Genomic DNA, 27,279 nt, shown 5'->3' with positions numbered 1-27,279 from the left:
ATCCCTAAGCCTTCCGGTGCCTATCAGGGACAGTGTCCACCCGAGCTTGTTCTTCATGTAAACTACTGGCGACTTGGCATTAACATCACACTCAACTCTTGCCGTACGTGCTCTCCAAAGGGCATGCAGTCCTACTGCGACGATGACGCTCCTCATTTCTTCGTGAACTTGTCCTCTGAAGTCTAACAACTTGAGAGTCTCAAACGAAAAATCGTCAGTTAGTTCCAGCGAGGCTCGAAGGTCACCCCAAAACAGTACAGCGTTTCTGCAATCCCAGAATACATGTCGAAGGGTCTCCGTTTCTCCACAAATATGGCATCTTGGTTCCTGTGGCATAAAGAATCCTTTTCCTTGGAGCCAGACCTTTACAGCGAGTACTTCAATATGGAACCGTACGAAGAAATCCCTTGTTCCCACGGGTACCGGTAGGCTTCTCACGCGCTTAAGCACGTCATTTGCAGCTGAAGCAGCAAAGTCCTGTCTGTACAGCGGTGGAGGGAACAGACTGGTCACTGTGTCCCAGTACAGCGTTTTTTTTCTTCACCTTTGCCAGATATTCCCACGAGAACTTCGTAAGGAAAAAGGTTATGCTCTGCTCGATTTCTTTGTAGAAACGTAGCGTTTTTGTCTCCGCCGCTGGTGTCGCAGTGGTCACAATCCACTGTATCAGGTGTTTGGCTCCTAGGCTTTGCATTGCCGCGCGTAACTCAGGCCGTGCCTCATCTCTAAAGAAGATGAAACGATGTACTTTGATCTTTATCTCCAGGTTGACGACGTTCAGTCCTCCTGCCTGCAGAGGCCAGTACGTGTTCGTCCTTCGCATTCTTTCGAACTTCGACTCCCACACGAAGGTAGCACATGTTCTCTGAAAAAGCTGCGCAACATCAGAGTTCAGTGGTATCACTTGCGCCCAGTAATATAGCGATGGGTATAGTACTGTATTGCATATATAGCTCCTGTTAAGCAGAGAGAGCTGACGTCCTCTATAGGGCTGCAACTTGTCGTGCATAGCATTCAGCTTAGGTTTCCATCTACCAGTGTCCCCTGGCTTCTCATCCATGTTGACGCGGAGATATTTCCCTATTGCTTCCGTACATCCAATGCCGAGAAAGCTGTTGCTCTTCACTTCCCAGTTACCGAGCCAGGTTCCTTTTGACTTGCTGAGGTTGATCTTGGCCCCCGACGCCTCGCAGAAGGTCTTGATTATTCCGAAGGCAGCTTCCACTTGTCCTGCACTTGCGCAAATGAGCGCCACGTCGTCCGCAAAAGCCAGTAACTTGACTTCTCGCTGCCCTACATTTAGGCCGCTGACTGATTGGCTCTTCACGACTGCACGGCATAGAGGCTCCAGGTATAGCGAGAAGAGTGTGGGGGACATTGGGCATCCCTGCCGTACAGAGTTAGTGATGGGAAATCTCTCTCCTGTATTTCCATTAACCACAAGCTGTGCCGAGATATCTCGATAGCAGATTTGGATCCATCGGCGGAGGTCTTGTCCTACTTCGACGTAACGTAGTAGATCAAATAAAAAAGCATGAGACACTCGATCGAATGCCTGACTGAGATCCGCCTGAAAAACCGCGAACTTGGAGCTGGTTGCCGCTGCAGTTTCTATTACCACTCGCATCATGTGCAGATTTGTTGCTATAGACCTTTTCCTTATGCCATACGACTGATGCTCCCCTATGATTTTGTCCAGGATACTTTCCAACCGTCGTGACAACACATTTGCGAGTATTTTATAGTCTGTGCACAACAAGCTTATTGGACGAAAATCGGACACTGTCTGTATTCTCTCCTGTAGGCACTTTCTTTTTGGCACTAAAACCGTAAGGCTCTTCCTCATCGATGGCGTCATTAGACCTCTTACCGCCGTATTCTTGAACAAGCCTCGACTCGACGCTCCGCCTCGACTCCAACGAGTGGAGGAAAGTGGCGCTGCTCCACTCGAAGAGCCCATGCGTTTCATGAACCCGCTTCGGGGATTCCTCCGCCAAGGCGCTCCTCGAGAAACCGTTCTCGAATAAAGCTGTAGTCTCGTCCCCAGCCGTCTTTCGGGACCACTCGAAAATGTTAATTATCGTGCTTAAAACACACTTATGGCATGAAAAATAAATGTAATTCTTTACTTTATTTCGACCAACGTGCATTACAAATACAAACACAAAGGTCTGCAAGTGTTTGAAGAAGGGTGCAGGTGTTTCGAACAGGGAAACAGACTGATAGGTTTCCTAGTTTTCTGGTCTGGCAATTACAACCACAACGGCAGCAGCTAGCTTAATGGCATGGTCACCTTGTATCAAATAATATGAAAGATGATGTCACTGCTTGTCACTCTTCTATTATGTTACCATATGTGGCGTGAATGACTGTTTGCTAGCGGATGGGTACGTTTACCCAACGCCTTGAGGGTAACTATAAACAATCAAACAAACAAAACAGATTTTACAACAACATCCCGAGCAAAGAATCGGGGAGACCATTCTTGGGGAGTCACCGCTAGCATGTCGTACGAACTTTTATGGCCCTCAATCGCGCTCTGCCTAAACGGTGGAGCCTGTTATCCCACCCAACAAACGGAATTCGTACTATTGAAACAACAACTGCAAAAAAAAGAAAACGAGAGAAAAAAAACATGAATGGAAGATTTGTTGAGCCGTTTCGGTGATAGCTGGAGCAGGGGTTGGGCCAGCTTGATACAGTATAAAGATTACGGAAAAACATTGAGGAGGCAGATCAGATGTTTATTTTTTTTAGATGTGCAGTCAATGCACTGTTTCTTTTTTTGTTTTGCACCACTTTTTGCGTGAAAACATCCTTGAAACACACCTTTTTGTGCTAAATAGCGCGACAGAAGGAAAATTTATTACACCTTGTCTTGAAAAGTGTGCTTGCGAGAAGGTGTGGGATTTTTTTCCTCAACGCGGCACACCGCGTCGTTTCTGACACATTCACAATGTCTCCCGTGGCAGTTCGAAAAGTCCTAACGCCATAAAATCACATGTCGACGGGCAGCTGTAGCACAGGAGGTAGAGGCAGCCCACGATTGCACACATATTCCTCCACTGGCACTGTATCCAAAAGGCTTCGTACGGTTTTCTTCATGAAGCGGTACCGTGTACTATATGAGGAACTCGTGATCATCAAAATGGTCAAAAGGAGTTTGATAGCCCCTTATTGAACGTTGTCGCTCATTGGTAATGTTGTCAGCACCCAGTTAAAGGCCTTCGTGGCACAAAACGCAGTCGATGGACGCAGCGAACGACCTGTCTTCCGCCATGACAACAGCCAAACTCGAGTTGAAGAGCGTTCTCGAGGTAGCACCGATGTTACCTCGAGATTTTCGAGGAATGCACGGAGGAATTCCTCCACTCGAGGAGCGTTTCGAGTCAAGGTCGATTTATGAAGCGCAAAACCGGCCTCGAGGAGCAGCTCGAGTCGAGTTTCGAGTCGAGGCTCGTTCAAGAATACGGCGGTTATTCTCATGTCCTCGAAGACGGTTTCTAAGATGGGACCTATTTCAGCAGCAAACTTCTTATAAAACGCCGAGCCAATACCATCCGGCCCCGGTGCTTTGTTTCTTGGGAGCTTTTTCACTACAGCTTGAATTTCTTTCTCTGTTATCTTCCCTTCTTCTTTTTCTTTTCCCTCTTCTGTCACTTTGGGCACGTGCCTGAAAAGATCCTCTTCCGCTGCATACGCCGCCACCTTCTTACTGAATATGTTCTTGTAGTGCTCCAGAAAAGTAGCTTGCACCATGTCTGCGCCTTCCTGAACTGTGCCGTCCACCATGAGTCTAGTGATTTCATTTCGTTTTACTTTCTCCCTTTCTCGGACAAGAAAGACCTTGCTCGGCGTTTCATCCCTTTCAATGATTTGCAGCCGACTTCTTATTTGTGCTCCTATGAACCTTTGTTTCATCTCTTCTAGGATTTGCCGCTTTATTTCTTTTACATCTTCCATGAAACTTCCGGGATTCATTTCTTCTTCCTTTAAAGCAGTGCGTAAGCTTTCTGTGAGCACACTCATTTTCATCTTCCTTTCTGCCGCTCTCATAACTGTGTATTCGATGGCCTTGACCCGAACCTGTTCCTTGAATCTCTCCCAGGAAGGTGCATCCACTCCCTTTTCCTTTAAGTTGGCGATCATTCTTTGAATTTCCTCTACAAACCTGATGTCTTCAAGAACTTCCTCGTTCATCTTCCATGTTGTATTCCGCGAATGGTTCGGTCCACTTTTATCGGCTTTCAGTTTAACGCTTACACAGGCATGATCTGTGAAAGCCATTGGTATGACATTGTATTCGCTCAACTGGAAACTGATTTCGCCCGACACATACACTCTGTCTAATCTAGCATGGGAGTCTCCTTGCCAGTGGGTAAATCTTATCCGTCCATTGCCTTTTACGATTCCGCTGTCCTGCAGGTCGTGTTCTTGCAGCAACCTTTTTATCACAGTCACACTGCTATCTCGCTTTTCTGTTTTGTAAGTGCAGTCTTCTTTCCTCAACACACAATTAAAGTCCCCTGCCAGAATCACCTTGCATGCTGTGTCCACAAAATGCCTCACACTGGTTTCAAAGAACAACTTTCGTTCCGCACATTCGTTGGGAGCGTAAACGCTAATAATTCGAATGATTTCACCCCTCCAGAGACAGTCTGCGCAGACAACCCGGCCATTCTGTTCTAGTTCATAGTCGATAACCGCGATTTTGTTGCACCTTTTGACGAAGATTGCAGTTCCCGAACTCCCTTTCGTTCCAGCGGCATGCAGCACAACGAACCCACGTTGGAAGGCTTTGACTAACTCAGTTTTTTGTTCTTTTGACGAAATCTTGGTTTCTTGCACGCAGAGAACATCTGTGTTGCTTTTCAGTACGGCGTCCATTAACCAGGCTTTCCTTTCTTTGCTTATCAGACTGTTGGCGTTAATAGTAGCTATTATCAGACAATCGCTTCTGCTCATATTTGTGGGCTTTACCTTGTCCGACTTACTTCTTCTGTTCTTTCAGTAGCCGTCGTCTCTCCTCTGGGGTAATAATCGGCGTAGGTGAGTACCTTGTTCGTTTTAGGCCTGTTCCGACTTCTTTCCACTTACGGTCACTCTTCCCTCCTTCTGATATTCCCTCGTTCAGAGCATTGCCTGACCCCTGCAATGATTCAACCTCATTACAGCTTGCAGCTTCGTCCTTGTTGCGACTTGATTCTAGTTCGTCCTTGTAGCCTGGTAGCTCCCGCTCTTGGTTGCTGCTCGGTATCCCTGCATCGCATGGGGGCGTCCCCTGTATTACACTCGATATATTGTCACGCTCTGTCGAACGGTCAGCCTTGGAGACCGATTCTTCTCCATCGATGGGGGCCGCAGTCTGGCTTTGACCGGGGTTGTGCGCATTAGTGCTGACTTGGATATCGGTGGGCGGCAGGCTCACACGTTGAGGATCCGTATTTGCCTCTTTTGCGCCAATGGGGCTTTCTGACTCCTTGTTTCCTGCTTTTGTTGACTCCTCAACATCCATCAATTCCACCGTCGCACCATCTTCGTCGACTACTGTTACTTTAGAGGCATAGGTGTCCACGCAGTCCTCCGTCTCATGGCCAAATCTTCGACATGACTTGCACCACGACACTTTGCAATGCTTTCTCAAATGGCCCACTCTCTTACATCTGAGACAGAGTGGCGGTCTGCCTGGAATGTCAAGGAGCACTTGTCCCCCCAAGATCTTCATAATATACGGGATGCTGTCAACTGAGACTCCTTCCCGCAGGACCATCTTGACCTTTCGCGTCGTGGTTTCTACACCCGCAAATGCAGTTGACCGCCATTTTTCACGCTGTATGTCCTCCACCTTGCCAAACACATTAAGGGCACTTATGACTGCACTATCTGGCACGTGCATCGGGAGCCAGTGGATTGACACTTGCGTATCCTTCTGATTTGGATCAATAATTAAGCACTTCTTGCCTTTCGCAGTGATTTCCTTCCTTGCTGCCAGCTTCTCCTTCGGTAGCCCAGAATGCAACGTCAGAGCCCAAACGTGGTTGAACAAGTATGCCCCGAACTGTGCAACATCGTCCCTGTTTATCACCGCAAACACACCATCCGCAAAATCGTCAGCCCTATATGGCCTCGCTGACGGGTCGGCGTGGAGGAAAATCGTATTCCTGGAAATGTTTCCTGTAGGCAGAGTAGGTAGCAGAAGCCGGTAATTATCGGTCGAGGTAGAAGACGATGAAACATTGGTGTTTTCCCGGCTAGGCTAATGCGTGGTTCACACTACAACTTCTCTCCGTTGCGGTTACGGTGCGGATCCAGTGCGGAGGTGGCTGTCGTACGACACGCTGTTCAGACATATGCGTTCTTCATACGTCAAACGCTTGTGGTTGACCAATCACGTCTCCACTCCACCACGTCTCCATTCCACAGGCAGCCATGAACGGGCAACGTGATGTGGTCGGTGAAACTTTGAATCTCTGAATGAATCTCTGAACTCGGCTCGGCGTGGGTCGTAGAGCCACGGGTATATCTCGACCTCTGAAATTAGAGCTTCTTGTTTTGCCAACGTGCTTTCACCGGAGGCAGCCATGCTGGAAAAGCACGCGACAGCACAGCAGTGATGCGCTTGCGCGGAGCGCGTTCGCTCATTGGTCAGCTGCATCTCCGCAGGTAGCCCGTACCGCATGGAGTTCGGTCGAGCTCAACTCTTGCGGTGCGTGTGCTTTTCGGAGTGTCGTGCTTCGTTGTCATGACAACCGTGTCGCGCCGCATCCGTAACGCATGAAAATGCAACAGTGTGAACCAGGCATTAGCCGTGTTCGCTGCTCCGTCGGAGCTCATTTTTCTCACGTCCTTACGCTTCCGCTGCCGGAAGTGGAATGCTCGGCCACGCTACCTCCCGTTCACGTTTTAACCGCCTTACAAAGTACAAAGCGTCAAAGGCATAACACTCTACGGCAAAAACAGTGGGGAAAGACAGCTGTGTGGTATTTGGTACGCAGCAAGATATTCAAAGAAAGGGAATGGAACAGTATTTGCTACATGAAATATTATTGGAGTCATCGAGCGAAACCACAGGACGCTCAGATGCTAAGCACATAAGATCTTAAAAGTGCACTTACTGCACCGTGCACCAAAAATCAAGTGAAACCACAGCCCACTCCAAATCCTTGTGCACGGGGTATGCTTACCCATTCAGACGGATTCATCTAAAGGAGATAACGTGCATATAATACCTCGCCTTCAATGCTGTCATTCTCTGTGCGTACGCTACAAAAACCAATGGCAGCGGTGGGATTAGAACCCACGCCCTTTCGGACTGGTGCCTTAAACCAGCGCCTTAGACCGCTCGGCCACGCTACCTCCCGTTCACGTTTTAACCGCCTTACAAAGTACAAAGCGTCAAAGGCATAACAATCTACGGTGAAACTAGAAGCTTTCCAGCCGTGCACGCTGCTTGACACGAGCCATGTACTGCATATATAGCCCACTCCAAATCCTTGTGCACGGGGTATGCTTACCCATTCAGACGGATTCATCTAAAGGATATAACGTGCATATAATACCTCGCCTTCAATGCTGTCATTCTCTGTGCGTACACTACAAAAACCAATGGCAGCGGTGGGATTCGAACCCACGCCCTTTCGGACTGGTGTCTTAAACCAGCGCCTTAGACCGCTCGGCTTTTTTTTTTTTCACTTTTTTTTTATTACATTAAAATTTTCAACACGACACCATCTCTTTGGCGTCGTACACTTAAAAACACCTCACAATGAGCAGTCCTTGTGGTCACTCCAGATGACTGTCACAGGAAAGTTATCAAGAAGTCCTCAACTTAATAAGGAGCCATGAGCTGTATGCCATAGCCAGGGGTCAGGTGTGCCAGTCCATGCGTAAGTTATGTGAGGAGCTCGGGCTCTCCATGTCCGACGTGTCATGGTTGGCGGCCAGGGCCCTGGTCGGTAGTTTGATCTGCCTGAGTCGTTTTGTACGGAGGGTGTGACTTGGTTGATCATCAGTTTCTCCAAGAGTCTCTGCTACTAAAATCGACGGGGCGGAGGAACACTCTCAGCTCTTCTGGGAATGAGTTGCACAATGTATCGCGCAAGTTGATTACACTGCGTAGGAGGTCGTCGTCGCCGACGCCGCGCTCCTGTAATACACTCACAGACCAGTTGATCTTAGTTACGAGCAGGACGAGCGGAATTCGCGGATGAGACCTGCCATTTGCAATGTCCATGCGATGAATCCACAGTACGTGCAGGCCAAGGAGGCACAGAAGGCTTAGGCCGACGCTGCACTCCGTTGCAACTTCAAGGAACTTCAGACGAATCCACGTGAGTTCCTCCTCGATACCAAAAGTTGTACGCAGAAAGCCCCAAAACTGTACAGCATTTCTGCATCCCAGGAAAGTGTGAGGCAGATCCTCCTCCGCCGCGAAACACATGTCGCATTTGTTGGACCACGGAACCGTGAAGCCCTTCTTTATCAGCCATGACTTGACCGGCAGGGTCTCAGTGTGAAATAATGTAAAAAACCTCTGGGTACCTGTGGATACTGGCAGTTTCTTCACATTCTTAAGGACCATATCTTGCTCTCTCCCAGGATAGTTGCTTCGATACAACGGTGCAGGAAACAAACTGTTGATCATATCCCAGTACAACTTCTGACGCTTAACCGAGATTAGATACTCCCAGGAGAACATATCCTTCAAGAAGTTAACAGACTGAGCTACTTCCCTGTAGAAAGCGAGACCCATCTTACGCTTCGGAGGGTTCGCCGTCGTCACTGTGAATGCGGGTGTGAAGACACAGCCAAGCGTCTGAAAAGCCCACTGCAGGACACCGTGCTTCTTTTTCCGAAAGTAGAGAAAACGATGGACCAAAAGCTTGACAGCTACGTTGACCAATCCAAATCCACCCCCTTGTATGGAGTGGAATATGTTAGTTCTTCTCATCCTCTCCATTGGCGAGTTCCAGATGAAGACAGCGAAGATCCTATGCACGCGGTGCGCACATGATGCTGGACACGGTGTGACCTGGGCATGGTAGGAGAACACTGGATAGACTGCAGTATTGCAGATGAACGATCTCGTTAAGAAAGACGTGTTCCTTCCAGCCCACTTCAGGAGCGGAGCTCGAAGATGGTTGATATGTGGACTCCACTGTTCAGTCAGAGGCGTCGTGGGATCGAAGGTGATGCCGAGATACCTCTTGATCGTCTTGTCCCATGTGATTCCAGAGAAGTGCTCAGGCGCTGTATCCCAGGGCCCTAGCCAGGCTCCAGAGGTTTTCTCTAGGTTAATGCTGGCGCCGGACGCTTCACAGAAGGTAGCGACGTGCTCGAGAATGAGTTCGACCTGATCCCTCGCAGAGAAGATGACCGCTATATCGTCCGCATAGGAGAGAACGCTCAAGTTACCCCCGTGCGTTCCAAGGCCTTTGATCCTCTTGTCGGCCATGAGGTTCCTGCATAGCGGCTCTAAGTACAGCGCAAACAGAATAGGAGACAGGGGACAACCTTGCCGTACTGACTGCTTCACGGGGATAGGCGCGCTCGGGTTGCCGTTGATGAGTAGTGTAGCCGTTAGCTCTCTGTAGCACGTTCTTATCCAGCCCTCCATATAGTCGCCCACATCACACCACTTGAGGAGTACAAAAAGAAAGCCATGTAGTACTCTGTCAAACGCGCGACTGAGATCGATCTGAAGTACCGCTAGCGCCTTTTGGAGTGCGTTTGCTACTTCACATACTGTGCGCATCAGGTGAAGATTCGTTACTAGTGAGCGGCCTTTAAAACCATAAGGTTGATGCGTCCCGACTACGGAAGACAGTCCTATCTCCAGGCGTCTTGCCAAGATCTTAGCAAGAACCTTGTATTCAGTGGACAGCAGACTGATCGGTCGGAAGTCGCTGACATCGGTAGCTTCACACGCCCTCTTTTTCTTCCTGATAAGGACTACATGGGCTTGCCTCATTGAAGGAGGGAGGAGCTTCCTTTTGTAGATGTCATCGAAAACGATTTTCAGGATGGGTGCTAGACGCTCGCTGAACAGCTTATAGAAGGCTGTCCCAATGCCATCAGGCCCCGGGGATTTCCTAGCTGGCAGCTTTTTGATGGCCCAGAGTACTTCTTCAACACTGATTTCTTCCTGCAATCTATCTTTAACTTCATCCGGAACCTTAGGAACTTGTGCGAATAGGCGTGTGTTCAGTTCATTCACTGGGTTTGACGAAGGCGCTAACAAATCTTTGTACACTTTAACAAAAGCTTCTTCAATTCCTTTGCTGTCACGTACTATGCCGTTACCAGTCTGTACTGCTGTGATGGCGTTCGTCGAAAAGTGTTTCCTCTCCAATGTCGCAAAAACTTTAGCTGGTCGTTCCTCTCTCTCAATTAGTTGAACTCTGCTGCGTATAACGGCTCCTGCGTACTCCCTGTTCAGCAAGGTCCGCAGTTCATCTTTACAATGCCGAATGTCTTCTATAAATAGGCCGGGTGCACGTTCTTCTTCCCGAATTAGAAGCTTCAATGTGTCCACCAGGCATTTCTTCTGGTACTTCGCTCTCTGACTCTGCAGTTGTCCAACGCTGATTGCGGCAGCCCTGAAACGGCACTTGAAGAGCTCCCATGAAACAGCGTCAATCTTTCCTGCAACAACATAGTCGTTCAACAGCTCTGACACCTGAGACCAAAAACCTTCGTCCTCCAGCAATGCTTCGTTGAACTTCCAAGGAGTGCTCCTTGGTGACTGCGTGGTTCTCTCAGGTGTCACAGCAAAAGTCAGAAGCACCATGCCGTGATCTGAATAGCTGGAGGGTTCGACGACATATCGGCTACCGGTGACATCGATCTCCGCAGACAGATATAGCCGGTCCAGTCGTGCATGCGAGCTTCCTTGCCAGTGCGTGAAACGGAAGGTGTTATTCCGTATACCATTTGCTGCATCAACTAGGTTGTTCTCGTACAATAACTTGCTCAGTTCCGTTGATCCGGCGTCCTTCCACGATGTGTGTGAAGTTTTATCAGCAGCCGACAAAACACAGTTAAAATCTCCCGCTAGCAGAACTTTGCCCGGGACATTCACAAATTCCCGCAAAAAGATAAAGAAGTCTTTCCTTTCACATGCTCCATTCGGTGCATATACTGAGATCACGCGTAATAGTTCCCCTTGGATTAGGCAATCAACGAAGCTGATGCGACCTTGGCAGTCATGGCCGATATCTAGAACGACCTTAATCTTCATGGATCGTTTCACAAACACCGCTGTGCCCGCGCTTCCCTGTATAGCTTGAGAATGAAAAACCTGATAAGACTGTTTGAAGAACTGAACGAGATCCTCCTCATTTCCGTCGGTATCAATCTTAGTCTCTTGCACAAACAAGATATCGATGTTTTTCGCTAATAACATGTCCAGAAGGTATTGCTTCCTTTTCCTGCTTATGAGACTTCTGACGGTGAAAGTAGCAACTGTAATCTTCATGGTGAGGCAGCTTTTGGGTCTCTAGTAAGGTGACTGCCCTTATCTCGAGTGTCGTACGGAATATTGGGCACTGCCCATTTCTTGCGTTTGGTTCTAAAACTAGGCCGCTGCCTATTATCCGATTCCAAAGGGGTGTTATTCGGATCGCCCTCCATCTCTGACAACTCGGACTCCGTTGTGTCAGGGCGCCGGCTTAAAGTGTCCAGGTTAGCACCATGATTAGTAGGGGGTTCCTTTCTGTTGCTGGGTTCAGCGTTGCAGTTGGGATCGGTAGGTTGTGACTGGTGTTCTAAAGGAGTCACGGGCGCATCGGGCGTTGCTACGCCAGCCGGGGCACTTAAAATAGCATCGTCGCTAGCGTTGGTGGGCCCTGAAGGGATGTTCATTGCGTTAGCCGTTTCCTCCTGGTCCATGACGACGTCGGCATTGTCCTCCTGGACCGGGCGCGTCATCTGTGCGTAGGATCGAATACAATTTTCTGCGAGGTGTCCAAAACGACGACAGGTAGTGCACCTCGGGGTTTTGCAGTACTGCCTAATGTGGCCGACTTCTCTACACCGGAGACATAATCTTGGCCTCCCGGGAACAGACACGAGAACTTGGCTTCCACCCACTTTCATGAGATGTGGAATCCTCTCGGCAGAGACGTCATCATGTAACCTAAGCTTGACAACTCTCGTTGTTGTTTCTACATGCCCGAAAGTGTCGTCGCGCCATCTCTCGCGCTGCACATCATATACCTTGCCGAAGCCCTGGAATGCCAGCTGAAGTTGGGAGTCGCTCACATGATAGGGTATCCAGAAGACTTTCACTGTCAGTTCCCTTTGGGACGGGTCAAGTAGTAGGCACCTCTTTCGTTTTACCACACACTCCTTATGTCGGAGTATCCTGTCCTTTGCATCCTGCGTGCTAGTCGTTAACAGCCAGACATGATTCATTAGGTACGCGCCGAACTGCGTGATATCTTGAGGATTGCCAAAGCTCTTTAAAGCAGGCTTAAAGTCTTCAATTCGATAGGGCCTACCGGTAATATCCGCATGCATAATGATGGCATTGCATCCAAGAGAATCCTTCGGTAGTACACGAAGCACAATTCTGTAATCCTGAGGCACACTTGAAGCAGAAGATCCTTCTGTATCCAGGCTAGGGTTAGCCTTGTTTACCGCTCCAACCGAGCTCATGATACCACGTCCGAACTCGTTCGCAGCCGGAAGTAGAATGCCTCAAAGGCATAACAATCTACGGTGAAACTAGAAGCTTTCCAGCCGTGCACGCTGCTTGACACGAGCCATGTACTGCATATATAGCCCACTCCAAATCCTCGTGCCTGGGGTATGCTTACCCATTCAGACGGATTCATCTAAAGGAGGTAACGTGCATATAATACCGCGCAATCAATGCTGTCATTCTCTGTGCGTACACTACAAAAACCAATGGCAGCGGTGGGATTCGAACCCACGCCCTTTCGGACTGGTGCCTTAAACCAGCGCCTTAGACCGCTCGGCCACGCTACCTCCCGTTCACGTTTTAACCGCCTTACAAAGTACAAAGCGTCAAAGGCATAACAATCTACGGTGAAACTAGAAGCTTTCCAGCCGTGCACGCTGCTTGACACGAGCCATGTACTGCATATATAGCCCACTCCAAATCCTCGTGCCTGGGGTATGCTTACCCATTCAGACGGATTCATCTAAAGGAGGTAACGTGCATATAATACCTCGCCTTCAATGCTGTCATTCTCTGTGCGTACACTACAAAAACCAATGGCAGCGGTGGGATTCGAACCCACGCCCTTTCGGACTGGTGCCTTAAACCAGCGCCTTAGACCGCTCGGCCACGCTACCTCCCGTTCACGTTTTAACCGCCTTACAAAGTACAAAGCGTCAAAGGCATAACAATCTACGGTGAAACTAGAAGCTTTCCAGCCGTGCACGCTGCTTGACACGAGCCATGTACTGCATATATAGCCCACTCCAAATCCTCGTGCCTGGGGTATGCTTACCCATTCAGACGGATTCATCTAAAGGAGGTAACGTGCATATAATACCGCGCAATCAATGCTGTCATTCTCTGTGCGTACACTACAAAAACCAATGGCAGCGGTGGGATTCGAACCCACGCCCTTTCGGACTGGTGCCTTAAACCAGCGCCTTAGACCGCTCGGCCACGCTACCTCCCGTTCACGTTTTAACCGCCTTACAAAGTACAAAGCGTCAAAGGCATAACAATCTACGGTGAAACTAGAAGCTTTCCAGCCGTGCACGCTGCTTGACACGAGCCATGTACTGCATATATAGCCCACTCCAAATCCTCGTGCCTGGGGTATGCTTACCCATTCAGACGGATTCATCTAAAGGAGGTAACGTGCATATAATACCTCGCCTTCAATGCTGTCATTCTCTGTGCGTACACTACAAAAACCAATGGCAGCGGTGGGATTCGAACCCACGCCCTTTCGGACTGGTGCCTTAAACCAGCGCCTTAGACCGCTCGGCCACGCTACCTCCCGTTCACGTTTTAACCGCCTTACAAAGTACAAAGCGTCAAAGGCATAACAATCTACGGTGAAACTAGAAGCTTTCCAGCCGTGCACGCTGCTTGACACGAGCCATGTACTGCATATATAGCCCACTCCAAATCCTCGTGCCTGGGGTATGCTTACCCATTCAGACGGATTCATCTAAAGGAGGTAACGTGCATATAATACCTCGCCTTCAATGCTGTCATTCTCTGTGCGTACACTACAAAAACCAATGGCAGCGGTGGGATTCGAACCCACGCCCTTTCGGACTGGTGCCTTAAACCAGCGCCTTAGACCGCTCGGCCACGCTACCTCCCGTTCACGTTTTAACCGCCTTACAAAGTACAAAGCGTCAAAGGCATAACAATCTACGGTGAAACTAGAAGCTTTCCAGCCGTGCACGCTGCTTGACACGAGCCATGTACTGCATATATAGCCCACTCCAAATCCTCGTGCCTGGGGTATGCTTACCCATTCAGACGGATTCATCTAAAGGAGGTAACGTGCATATAATACCTCGCCTTCAATGCTGTCATTCTCTGTGCGTACACTACAAAAACCAATGGCAGCGGTGGGATTCGAACCCACGCCCTTTCGGACTGGTGCCTTAAACCAGCGCCTTAGACCGCTCGGCCACGCTACCTCCCGTTCACGTTTTAACCGCCTTACAAAGTACAAAGCGTCAAAGGCATAACAATCTACGGTGAAACTAGAAGCTTTCCAGCCGTGCACGCTGCTTGACACGAGCCATGTACTGCATATATAGCCCACTCCAAATCCTCGTGCCTGGGGTATGCTTACCCATTCAGACGGATTCATCTAAAGGAGGTAACGTGCATATAATACCTCGCCTTCAATGCTGTCATTCTCTGTGCGTACACTACAAAAACCAATGGCAGCGGTGGGATTCGAACCCACGCCCTTTCGGACTGGTGCCTTAAACCAGCGCCTTAGACCGCTCGGCCACGCTACCTCCCGTTCACGTTTTAACCGCCTTACAAAGTACAAAGCGTCAAAGGCATAACAATCTACGGTGAAACTAGAAGCTTTCCAGCCGTGCACGCTGCTTGACACGAGCCATGTACTGCATATATAGCCCACTCCAAATCCTCGTGCACGGGGTATGCTTACCCATTCAGACGACAGTAAGACAGTCTCATTTTGTGTCGTTAGGTGGGACTGAGCACCCTCGTTTAATCGTTTAAAGCGTTTTCCAGTTGCTGATATGTTTCGTTTCCGTCACTTGCTGTGACAGCATTGCCTTGCTGTATGCTTGCTGGTGGCCTCTCATACGCTCCTGGTACTATCGGTGGTCTTGGTCTACCAGACGATCGGGGTTGTGGTACACCTTCAGCATTGCGTGGGGGGTAACTTCTAACGCTGATGTTTCTCATAGAGTTCAACAGTCCTTCACTCGTAGTGGGCTCGCTGATGAGTACCTGGGCCTGTGTTTCCTTGGGAAGTCCATGGACGATCAAGTTGATCATGGCTTTTTCTGGAAGATCTGGCTCCGCAATGTTCAGGAGGCGACTCTTTTCGAAGAAGTAATCCATAATCGAGCCTCCTCTGTATTTGAAGAATATTGCTCCCCAACTTTCGATGGGATTTTCCCGGAAAGCCTTGAGAAAACTGTCTTTCCATTATGACCAAGTGTCACCACTGCACCTAGCCAGGTGCAAGTCGTACCATTTCCTTGCTATTCCTGATAGGAACTGGCACATATTGTTAATTTTCTCTCTGTCACCTGACCAACTGTTGCGTTCGCAGGCATGTTCGTATGTTGACATCCATGCTTGCGGAGTCGTCGACCGGTTGTCGAAGATGTCTGGCTTCACAGTTTCAAAATGACGGCCTACAGAGGCTGTTCGAAGCACAGAGTTCAAGGCCTCTTGGCACCTAATGAGTTGTTGACCCTGCGCCTCGATCACACGCAGTAGCATCCTATCGGTCTCTCCTTGTGCGGTAGTTGTCAATTCCAAGCGACTTGTGACGTAGTGGGTGTAGTCCGCTACTTTGATGTTAACTTTTACCATGCCTTCGTTCAATATTTCATCGACGGCCTTTTTTGTCTTTGACAAGACAAACGTACGAAATTGGTAGTCGCTCACCTCTTTGGGGAGGTCGATGGGGTCTTCGTCCACCGTTGTACACTGGGTGAACAGCATATCGCCTTTCGGGTCCTTTTTCACCTGCAGTTCTACCCACATTCTGAGAGTCGGCTGCGCCAATTGTAACAGTTGCTCTTTATTCTTGGCTATCTCAATCTCAAAACCCTTCTATCCTCCTTCTCTTCCCTATTCTTCTATGGTCCTCTTCTTCTACCTTACACAAGGCGTGCACGCTGCTTCACACAAGTAGTGTACTGGATGTATAGCCCATTCCAAATCCTCGTGCACGGGGCACCCTTATCTAGTCCAGACAGATTAATCTAAAGGGAATATCGTGCATCTAATTACACGTACATGGCCTCAATGCTCTCATTTTGTGAGAATACTGCGTCCACTGTAGTCGTTCATGCTGCTTCACGCAAGCCGTGTACTGGATGTATCGCCCACACCAAATCCTCGTGCACGGGGCATCCTTCCAGTCCAGACGGATTAATCTAAAGGAAGTAACGTGCATGTGATTACATGGCTTCAACGCTCTCATTTTGTGAGAATATTGCGTTCACTCCAGTCGTGCACGCTGCTTCACGCAAGCCGTGTACTGGATGTATAGCCGACACCAAATCATCGTGCACGTGGCATCTTCCCAGTCCAGACGGATTAATCTAAAGGAAACAACGTGCATGTAATTACATAGCTTCAATGCTCTCATTTTGTGAGAATGTTGCGTTCAATCCAGTCGTGCACGCTGCTTCACACAAGCCGTGTACTGGATGTATAGTCCACACCAAATCCTCGTGCACGGGGCATCCTTCCAGTCCAGACGGATTAATCTAAAGGAAGTGACGTGCATGTAATTACATGGCTTCAACACTCTCATTTTGTGAGAATATTGCGTTCACTCCAGTCGTGCACGCTGCTTCACGCAAGCCGTGTACTGGATGTATAGCCCACACCAAATCCTCGTGCACGGCGCGTCCTTGCAGTCCAGACGGATTAATCTAAAGGAAATAACGTGCGTGTAATTACATGGCTTCAACGCTCTCATTCTGTGAGAATATTGCGTTCACTCCAGTCGTGCACGCTGCTTCACACAAGCAGTGTCCTGGATGTATAGCCCATTCCAAATCCTCGTGCACGGGGTACCCTTATCCAGTCCAGGCGGATTAATCAAAAGGAAATAACGTGTATTTAATTACATAGCTTCAACGCTCTCATTTTTGTGAGAATAGTTCGTTCAACCAAGGCGTGCACGCTGCTTCACACAAGCAGTGTACTGTATGTATAGCCCATTCCAAATCCTCGTGCACGGGGCACCCTTATCCAGTCCAGGCGGATTAATCAAAAGGAAATAACGTGTATTTAATTACATAGCTTCAACGCTCTCATTTTTGTGAGAATAGTTCGTTCAACCAAGGCGTGCATGCTGCTTCACACAAGCAGTGTACTGTATGTATAGCCCATTCCAAATCCTCATGCACGGGGCACCCTTATCCAGTCCAGACGGATTAATCTAAAGGAAATAACGTGCATGTAATTACATGGCTTCAACGCTCTCATTTTTGTAAGAATAGTTCGTTCAACCAAGGCATGCACGCTGCTTCACACAAGCAGTGTACTGCATGTATAGCCCATTCCAAATCCTCGTGCACGGGGCACCCTTATCCAGTCCAGACGGATTAATCTAAAGGAAGTAACGTGCGTGTAATTACATGGCTTCAACGCTCTCATTCTGTGAGAATATTGCGTTCACTCCAGTCGTGCACGCTGCTTCACACAAGCAGTGTACTGGATGTATAGCCCATTCCAAATCCTCATGCACGGGGCACCCTTATCCAGTCCAGACGGATTAATCTAAAGGAAATAACGTGCATGTAATTACATGGCTTCAACGCTCTCATTTTTGTAAGAATAGTTCGTTCAACCAAGGCATGCACGCTGCTTCACACAAGCAGTGTACTGTATGTATAGCCCATTCCAAATCCTCGTGCACGGGGCACCCTTATCCAGTCCAGACGGATTAATCTAAAGGAAATAACGCGCATTTAATTACATGGCTTCAACGTTCTCATTTTTGTGAGACTAGTTCGTTCAACCAAGGCGTGCACGCTGCTTCACACAAGCAGTGTACTGGATGTATAGCCCATTCCAAATCCTCGTGCACGGGGCGCCCTTATCCAGTCCGGACGGATTAACCTAAAGGAAATAACGTGCATGTAATTACATGGCTTCAACGCTCTCATTTTTGTAAGAATAGTTCGTTCAACCAAGGCATGCACGCTGCTTCACACAAGCAGTGTACTGTATGTATAGCCCATTCCAAATCCTCGTGCACGGGGCACCCTTATCCAGTCCAGACGGATTAATCTAAAGGAAATAACGCGCATTTAATTACATGGCTTCAACGTTCTCATTTTTGTGAGACTAGTTCGTTCAACCAAGGCGTGCACGCTGCTTCATACAAGCAGTGTACTGGATGTATAGCCCATTCCAAATCCTCGTGCACGGGGCGCCCTTATCCAGTCCGGACGGATTAATCAAAAGGAAATAACGTGTATTTAATTACATAGCTTCAACGCTCTCATTTTTGTGAGACTAGTTCGTTCAACCAAGGCGTGCACGCTGCTTCACACAAGCAGTGTACTGGATGTATAGCCCATTCCAAATCCTCGTGCACGGGGCACCCTCATCCAGTCCAGACGGATTAATCTAAAGGAAATAACGTGCATGTAATTACATTGCTTCAACGCTCTCATTTTTGTGAGAATAGTTCGTTCAACCAAGGCGTGCACGCTGCTTCACACAAGCAGTGTACTGTATGTATAGCCCATTCCAAATCCTCGTGCACGGGGCGCCCTTATCCAGTCCGGACGGATTAACCTAAAGGAAATAACGTGCATGTAATTACATGGCTTCAACGCTCTCATTTTTGTGAAAATAGTTCGTTCAACCAAGGCGTGCACGCTGCTTCACACAAGCAGTGTACTGTATGTATAGCCCATTCCAAATCCTCGTGCACGGGGCACCCTTATCCAGTCCAGACGGATTAATCTAAAGGAAATAACGTGCATGTAATTACATGGCTTCAACGCTCTCATTTTTGTGAAAATAGTTCGTTCAACCAAGGCGTGCACGCTGCTTCACACAAGCAGTGTACTGTATGTATAGCCCATTCCAAATCCTCGTGCACGGGGCACCCTTATCCAGTCCAGACGGATTAATCAAAAGGAAATAACGTGCATGTAATTACATGGCTTCAACGCTCTCATTTTTGTGAAAATAGTTCGTTCAACCAAGGCGTGCACGCTGCTTCACACAAGCAGTGTACTGTATGTATAGCCCATTCCAAATCCTCGTGCACGGGACGCCCTTATCCAGTCCGGACGGATTAACCTAAAGGAAATAACGTGCATGTAATTACATGGCTTCAACGCTCTCATTTTTGTGAAAATAGTTCGTTCAACCAAGGCGTGCACGCTGCTTCACACAAGCAGTGTACTGTATGTATAGCCCATTCCAAATCTTCATGCAAGGGGCACCCTTGTCCAGTCCAGAGGGATTAATCTACAGGAAATAACGTGCATGTAATTACATGGCTCCAACGCTCTCATTTTTGTGAGAATAGTTCGTTCAACCAAGGCGTGCACGCTGCTTCACAAAAGTAGTGTACTGGATGTATAGCCCATTCCAAATCCTCGTGCACGGGGCACCCTTATCCAGTCCAGACGGATTAAGCTAAAAGAAGTAACGTGCGTGTAATTACATGGCTTCAACGCTCTCATTTTGTGTGAAAATAGCGTTCACTCCAGTCGTGCACGCTGCTTCACGCAGGCCGTGTACTGGATGTATAGCCGACACCAAATCATCGTGCACGGGGCATCTTCCCAGTCCAGACGGATTAATCTAAAGGAAACAACGTGCATGTAATTACATAGCTTCAATGCTCTCATTTTGTGAGAATGTTGCGTTCACTGCAGTCGTGCACGCTGCTTCACGCAAGCCGTGTACTGGATGTATAGCCCACATCAAATCCTCGTGCACGGGGCATCCTTCCAGTCTAGACGGATTAATCTAAAGGTAGTAACGGTCATTTAATTACATGGCTTCAACGCTCTCATTTTTGTGAGAATAGTTCGTTCAACCAAGGCCTTCACGCTGCTTCACACAAGCAGTGTACTGTATGTATAGCCCATTCCAAATCGTCATGCACGGGGCACCCTTATCCAGTCCAGACGGATTAATCTAAAGGGAATATCGTGCATCTAATTACATGGCTTCAATGCTCTCATTTTGTGAGAATAGTGCGTTCACTCCAGTCGTTCATGCTGCTTCACGCAAGCCGTGTACTGGATGTATAGCCCACACAAAAATGCTCGTGCACGGGGCATCGTTATCCAGTTCAGACGGATTAATCTACGGACTGAGCCATCGAGGGTAGCAGCAGCTTGTCCTGCTGAGAATCATGCTATACAGGATTTCTCGCTCAACTTCATCCAGGCGCTAACCCAATTTAGTGCACTTGTCAACTAATTTAATCCCCCATCAAATTAAATCCAAATGCTTGTATCCAGAAGTACAGTATCTTTTAGAAAAAATCTTCCCGGGAACAGCACCGTAAATATCCTTTTGACGGATTACTGTACCGCATGACAAGTCCAAGAAATCGTTCACCCCGTGTCGATCTTTCCTCGATCCTCCCACTGGAATTTCCCTGCTGTGACCCCAGCCAATTAAGTACCTTCAAAAGTAAGAGTGTATAAAGGCTAAGGAAAATGTAGCGTGTCCAAGTTAAGCACTTTGCGTACCTATCTCATTGCATTATTGCACACCACCTCCAAAGGTGTGTGTAGGGGAAGGGGGGCAGGGGGGTGCTCGATACGAAAATCCGGACCCCACTAATCCTGGGTACGCCCTCACATACATAAGTTTGCATACAGCGAGCAACAGCAATTCATGATGGAAAAGTGACAATGACACGGGATGCTTCCCGCATACACTGTAATGAGAGATGCAGGACAGGAGCCGCCGATATTTCGAACACCACTGTTCGAAATATCGGCGGCTCCTGTCCTGAGGCAACTCCCTTCCTGAACGTTTCATAGTTCGTTAACATAGTAATCTCTTACTTTGCTCATCATACAGGTTGTCTTTATTTTATCAGCACTATATTTGAAGAAAACACTGCGAGAGCAACATGGATGCCGTTTTTGCATTTGAGTTATACGCCCAGATGTTATATACATCCTCTCGAAGAGAGTTTGGGACTACTACTAGATAACCAAGTACTCAAGATTTATATGCCAATTCACTAATTGTGGGCTGTCATGCAAAAGTCAAATAGCAGAATGGGAGGCAATATCCGTTGAAAGCAATTCTACTATTTAAAAAATCTTGAAACGAGCACATACGTTGAAATATCCATCGCCGACTTTTGCTATCCAAATGAGCCACGCCTGGGGAGCGCGTGACCTCCGCCTTTGGAGGCGTATCTGGATCGCGTTACGACTCAGCGCCACCGGCAGCCAGACATGTCGTCAACACAGGCACGGCAGCACGGGCACGGGTCCAGCACGGGCCGAACAGAAAAACCGGGTGCGAGCACTCTTGGCTTGCTCATTCTAGTCAACTACTGTAAATAAACCGTTCGAATGCAGCTGTCACGTGGTCCCTTCCACGTTTCCGCAACAACTGGTTTGGTGACAAGCGGTGGGATAGAACCACGCAGTACCGAATCTTCTACGAACCTAACTGCGGTTGCGCCTACGCATTCCCAGAGGGATACCCCAGAGTTTGTTAGGCTTCCGAAAACGTTTCGTTACGTCTTGGGTTCTGCTGACAGTGTAGATTTCATAGCATATTTTGAATTCACTCAGCGCCATGGATTTGAAATCTTTACTCAAAACGGGACCTCTTGTTACTGAATAAGGAATTGGGGGTAAAAGCTGACAGGTCCACGAGAAAGGCTGAGCTTAGCGCTGCTATTGAAACGGCAGGGGTTCAGGAAAATGAGCTAGCAGAATATTGGAAAGACGTTCAGGAACAAAATAAAAAATAAAAAAGCAGACGGAGCTTGACTTTTTCTATAGGAGCAAAAACAGAAGCAGGTTTAACTTTCGGAACGGCAGCACCTAATAGAAATGGAAGCTAGCGTGAAGCTAGAGAGGTCAGGAAAACGGAAATTGAACGCGAAAATAGGGAAGCTGATAGTGAGTTGAGCGAAGGAGGCTCGAGGTAGAAGTCAAGCGTTTGGAAACGCCTTCGAGTGAGCTTAGTTTTATTAACCCTCAGGAGGTTAAGACAAGAGGCCTAAACCATAAACGCCGACTGCGGGGGGGGGGGGGGCCTTGCCACCCCCGGAACATGAACTAGAGGGGGCGCCGCCTCCCCCGGGAGGTCCCGCTAAGAGACTGACACCAACCTTTGGGGCTCTGAGCGCCCGGGTCAAAAGCGCGAAGAGGCACCAACCCCAAAAATGCATCTTGCAATTTGTAAAATATGTATCCGCCCACCATACTCATTATCACAGTAGAAGGTGAGGCGAAGAAACACAGAGGATGACATAACACATTGACTGAATTTCGCCCAAAGCAGTCAGATCAATGAAACGAAAGCAGTCGAAAAGGTACCAGCAGCTGCCAGTGAGGTGCAACGGTAGAACCTTCGGAACGCATATCCGTTGGGAGCTGGTTCAACTCGCGCTGGTCCATTTCATTAACCATATTCATTATATTGCGCGCATTTCGGGTCAAACACCGAGGATTCAATGCATTTTGTTCCTTTCACTCAGTTTTCAAAGGCGTAATGCCTTCAGTTGTGCACATGTTCACTGTTTACGTTCTCTCTGTTTTTCTTTTTTTCTGTTCTTCCTTCCTCTTATTTCTATACCAGTTCTGCATACATCATAAGATCCCGCCAGAGTGTGTGATTAGTTTTGTGTTCTTCATTTTTCTTTCCTTTCCTTCTTTTTGTTTTCTTTTGCTTTTTTCTTTTCCTTTTTTGTCTTCCCCTTTCACATTTTTTGGAATAACACGCCGACATCCATCTGGCTTACCTTTCTTTTTTTTTTTCTTAATAAACATATCCCCCCACCCCACCCCCGCCAGGGTACTTGTTTCGCGGTGCGCCCTTGCCCCCCCCCCCCTGGAAAAATGAAAACTCTCCGCCTCTGGCCTAAACTTTTGCGACCGTACAAAGCTGGGGACGATATTGGCTTGTTTCTTTTCAATTTGGAAAGAACCTGTGAGGAAGTTAATATCCCTGAGATTTTGTGGTCCCATCGTCTCTTGACTGTCCTGCCTTGCGAAGCAGCCAGTTTGCTTGCACGCCTTAGTAGGGAAGGCGCGGAGAATTACGAGAAGGCTAAAGCAGCAAACCTGGTGAAAGTTGTAGTGGGCGCTAGTATTCATACGTGTAAGTGTTAAAGGGCGCTCACAGTCAACACCCACCTAGGAGGCGTCAGAGTTGTAGTACTTAAGAGGCAGAAGCCCCGAACAGGGATTTCCCTACACCCCCCTCAGGGGGGGTGTACACCCTCCCTGCATTTTTGCAACACCCCCCCTGAAATTTCTTAGGTGACCCCACCCAGCTCGGCCACCAACACGTTCTGGTAGTGAGTCCGGCGCAGCGAATTAATCCTGTGCTGTCAAACTTGGGCTGTAGGGCCACAGTCATGGAGATGATCGTACCATGCATTTGTCCAAAATCATTTGAAAGTGACTGTGCAATGCATATATTGCGCGTATGTACGAGCAAAAATGCGTGCGGGCACGCAAACTCAATGTGGATCATCAAGAGCCATTTGCGCCCAACTCAACCAAGCGAGGTATTCTAAGGTTTTCACCGTTGATTGCTAGGTGTTCGTTGACAAGATGGTAGTCTCTTATCTTTGTCGGTCGTGTGATTATGCATCTTAATGTTGAAATGCCATTCACAATGAATCTCTATTGTAATGTAGTGTGTTCTAAAGTAATAACATGTACAAATATAACGGGAAAGCTGTGCAGATATGTCATCGTTGTGCCACGATTCTTTCCGTGTCTAAGAAAAATTCTGTAAGTGGAACCTTCACCAAGCATGACCCCCCCCCCCCCTTGAAAGCTCGGCACCCACCCAGTAGTGAATTTCTGGGGAAATCACTGGCCCCGAATAAAGTCCTTTTCCGTTGTGGTTCCCTGAGTGTGCGGACCGTTTCCTAACATGGTGTCAGGATTGGTGGGCGTTTCACACCTGGAACTACGCAGTAACGGCTCGCCGGCTACCTATAGTCGTCTCCTGCTCGGTGTGTTTGTATTTATGGGGCTCAACTTCTTCTACGCACGCAACTACGGCTCAACTTCTAGAAGGTGTCACCCGTTTGCAGTTTACTTGGCCGTTCATGAACCGTCACGGTCGAAACTCTGTGCCCGGTCCGCACTACAGGACATGAGTAAGGATGACAAACTACAAGAGGAACCACTAAGTCAAGCTGCAGCGATGACGGCGGCAGGCAGCAGCCCGTCACACTGGGTAGGGCTTTCACTAAGACCGCCAGACCATTTCGACTTTGAAAACGCCGGTTGGTGGACTACGTGGCTAAGCCTATTTGAAGACTACGCATTTGCTTCGGGTCTACGCAATGCCCCAGGAGACATTCAGGTTCGGTCTCTTCTTTACTGCATGGGACCGGAAGCTCGTCCGCTTCTTTCTACATTTCGCATCGACGACGCCAACGGCACACTTCGTGCATCCCGTCAACGAGGTCTACGAATCTGCGCAGTTTCATAGAAGAGTGCAACAGCTTGGAGAGACTGTTGACATGTTACTACGCCGACCTCTGTAAGGTGTGCGAAAGATGTAATTATGCATCAGTCGAAGTCGAAGAATGGCTCATTTGTGATCGCTTCATCGTGGGTCTGCGAGACGCTCGACTCGCCGATCAGTTGTGCAGAAATGCGAAATTAAGCCTCAAGGAAGCGTGGATTCAGGCCAGGCAGACCGAAGATGCGGATAAATAGCGCAACACTTTATGTGGACGCGCGACAGAGCCAGTCCCAGTCGTCATCGATGCCGCTAGATCAGGACATCCCCGTCAGAATCCACGGGATCGAGGTCCAGGGAATCGTCCTGTTCGGTCACAGCGACCCAGAGGAAGTAACGGAAGTAACTGTGACTACTGTGGTCGTGCACCGCATGCTCGTTCCGAGTGCCCGGTTCGGAATTCGCTGTGCAATTGCTGTCGAAAAAATGACATTTTGCGGATGTGTCGCAGTCGGAGGAGGTGCGATAAGATGGATGCACTTCAACTTCATGCAATCAAAAATTCAGCGCAAGCAAAGTTCGCTGAGGTCACGGTAAATGATTACACAGAAGTGTTCAAGATAGACTCCGGGGCCGAGGTTACGGCAGTTTCCGAAACTTTTCCTCGTCTTCCAAGAGCGTTGGACAAGGTCGACACCGTCCTATCAGGGTCGGGACAGCAACCGCTACAAGTCTTGGGATCCTTCGCAGCTACGTTACTGTGGAGAGGAAGATCTATCCAACAACCACTTACGTCGTGAAGTCACTTTCTGTACCCTTGCTCGGACTGCCCGCAATACAGGCCTTGGGGGTCACCAAGTTTGTAGACAAAGCATCGTCTCAACCTCGAACAACGTTATTCGATGGCCTCGGAACCATTTCAACGGAATACAAGATTCATCTCAAGCCGGATGCCGTTCCGTTTTCACTAAGTGTCCCTCGGCGCATTCCCATTCCCCTGCGCGAGGTCGTCCGTTCAGAACTGGAAAACCTTCAGCAGGAGGGCGTGATTCGTAAAGTGGACAGTCCAACAGAGTGGTGTTCAGGTCTAGTGGTTGTCCCAAAAGCTACGGGAGGACACAGGTTGTGCGTGGACCTCGCCAAGCTGAACCAGGTCGCATGAGAGAACGGCACCATCTACCTACGGTTGACCAAGTTCTAGGACTACTGGGGGACTCCACGGTCTTCTAAAGGTTTGACACTGCTTCGGGCTTCTACCAAGTGAAATTGGCAGAAGAATCTCAAGAACTCAGTACCTTTATTACACCCTTCGGTAGATACTGCTTTCGTCGAATGCCGTTTGGCATTACTTCAGCGCCGGAGTTTTTTCAGAAACAAATGTCAAGAATCCTAGAAGGTCTCGAAGGAACTGTGTCATGTGTGTATGATTGACGATATACTGGTTTTCGGAAGAACGGCAGAAGAACACGACTTTCGCCTGCAAGAGGTTTTGAAACGCCTGTCGCGAGCAGGGATCACTCTGAACAAAAAAAAAAGCCACTTTCGACAGAAAAGGTGTCTTTCCTGGGCGTGCAAGTATCAGCACAAGGAATTTGTCCAGACCCGGAGAAGCTTAAAGCAGTTAAAGAGATGCTACCGCCAACGGACGTAGCTGGAGTGCGACGCGTGTTAGGCATGGTCAATCATCTCGGACGCTTCCTCCCGAATCTGGCAGAAGTAACAGCACCGATTCGAGCTCTCCTCGGGAAGAACACGACATGGATGTGGTCCAATGAACAAGATTCTGCGTTCGCAAAGCTCAAGGAAATGATGATGTCAGAGAGATGCATGGCAAAGTACCATCCTGCCTATCCAACAATCGCTTCTGCTGATGCAAGTTCCTTTGGCTTGGAGGCCGTCCTTCTTCAGGAGCAGCCATCGGGGGAGCGTCGACAGGTAGCATTTGCATCGCGGTCTATGACCATCACAGAACAACGTTACAGTCAAACAGAGAAAGAAGCTTTGGCTGTGGTCTGGGCAATCCAGCGATTCGACGAGTATTTGCGCGGATTGGTCTTCAACGTCGAGACTGATCATTTACCATTGGTGTCACTTTTCTCAAAAATGGACTTGGATTCGGTGCCGCCTCGCATCCAACGTCTCCGTCTAAACGTCATGAAATCAGCGGTATCAGTTTGGAATGCAGCACATCCCAGGAAAGCTTCTGGCAACGGCCGATACATTGTCACGTGTTCCTATCAGAAGTACGGAGTCATCTATTGATGTTATTGAAATTTTTACTGCAGAAGCCTTGCAGTATGCATCAGAACAAGCTTTGGTAAAGCTAGAAGATATCATTCGTGCCCAAACTATGGACCCGGAGTGCAGCGTGCTTCGATCTTTTTATCAGCGTGGCTTTCCGCCGAAGTCAAAGATGCCGCCCCATGTGGCAAAGTTTCCAA

The 27,279-nt window shown here is 48.5% G+C and overlaps 8 non-coding genes across 8 annotated transcripts; all 8 read right to left on the bottom strand.

Moving 5' to 3' along the window:
* Positions 1 to 7,276: 7,276 nt before the first annotated feature.
* Positions 7,277 to 7,356, bottom strand: Trnal-aag (transfer RNA leucine (anticodon AAG)). The gene has a single exon. It is a non-coding gene; the product is annotated as a tRNA-Leu (tRNA).
* Positions 7,357 to 12,910: 5,554 nt separating this feature from the next.
* Trnal-aag (transfer RNA leucine (anticodon AAG)) lies at positions 12,911 to 12,990 on the bottom strand. The gene has a single exon. It is a non-coding gene; the product is annotated as a tRNA-Leu (tRNA).
* Positions 12,991 to 13,240: 250 nt separating this feature from the next.
* On the bottom strand, positions 13,241 to 13,320 carry Trnal-aag (transfer RNA leucine (anticodon AAG)). The gene has a single exon. It is a non-coding gene; the product is annotated as a tRNA-Leu (tRNA).
* A 250-nt stretch (positions 13,321 to 13,570) lies between these two features.
* On the bottom strand, positions 13,571 to 13,650 carry Trnal-aag (transfer RNA leucine (anticodon AAG)). The gene has a single exon. It is a non-coding gene; the product is annotated as a tRNA-Leu (tRNA).
* Positions 13,651 to 13,900: 250 nt separating this feature from the next.
* Trnal-aag (transfer RNA leucine (anticodon AAG)) lies at positions 13,901 to 13,980 on the bottom strand. The gene has a single exon. It is a non-coding gene; the product is annotated as a tRNA-Leu (tRNA).
* A 250-nt stretch (positions 13,981 to 14,230) lies between these two features.
* Positions 14,231 to 14,310, bottom strand: Trnal-aag (transfer RNA leucine (anticodon AAG)). The gene has a single exon. It is a non-coding gene; the product is annotated as a tRNA-Leu (tRNA).
* A 250-nt stretch (positions 14,311 to 14,560) lies between these two features.
* Trnal-aag (transfer RNA leucine (anticodon AAG)) lies at positions 14,561 to 14,640 on the bottom strand. The gene has a single exon. It is a non-coding gene; the product is annotated as a tRNA-Leu (tRNA).
* A 250-nt stretch (positions 14,641 to 14,890) lies between these two features.
* Positions 14,891 to 14,970, bottom strand: Trnal-aag (transfer RNA leucine (anticodon AAG)). Its single transcript has one exon. It is a non-coding gene; the product is annotated as a tRNA-Leu (tRNA).
* Positions 14,971 to 27,279: the final 12,309 nt, after the last annotated feature.

Source organism: Ornithodoros turicata, unplaced genomic scaffold, assembly GCF_037126465.1.
Source record: "Ornithodoros turicata isolate Travis unplaced genomic scaffold, ASM3712646v1 Chromosome15, whole genome shotgun sequence".
In the NCBI taxonomy this organism is placed as follows: domain Eukaryota; kingdom Metazoa; phylum Arthropoda; class Arachnida; order Ixodida; family Argasidae; genus Ornithodoros; species Ornithodoros turicata.
Note: the sequence above shows the minus strand (reverse complement) of the source record. Positions and strands in the feature narration are given on the sequence as shown.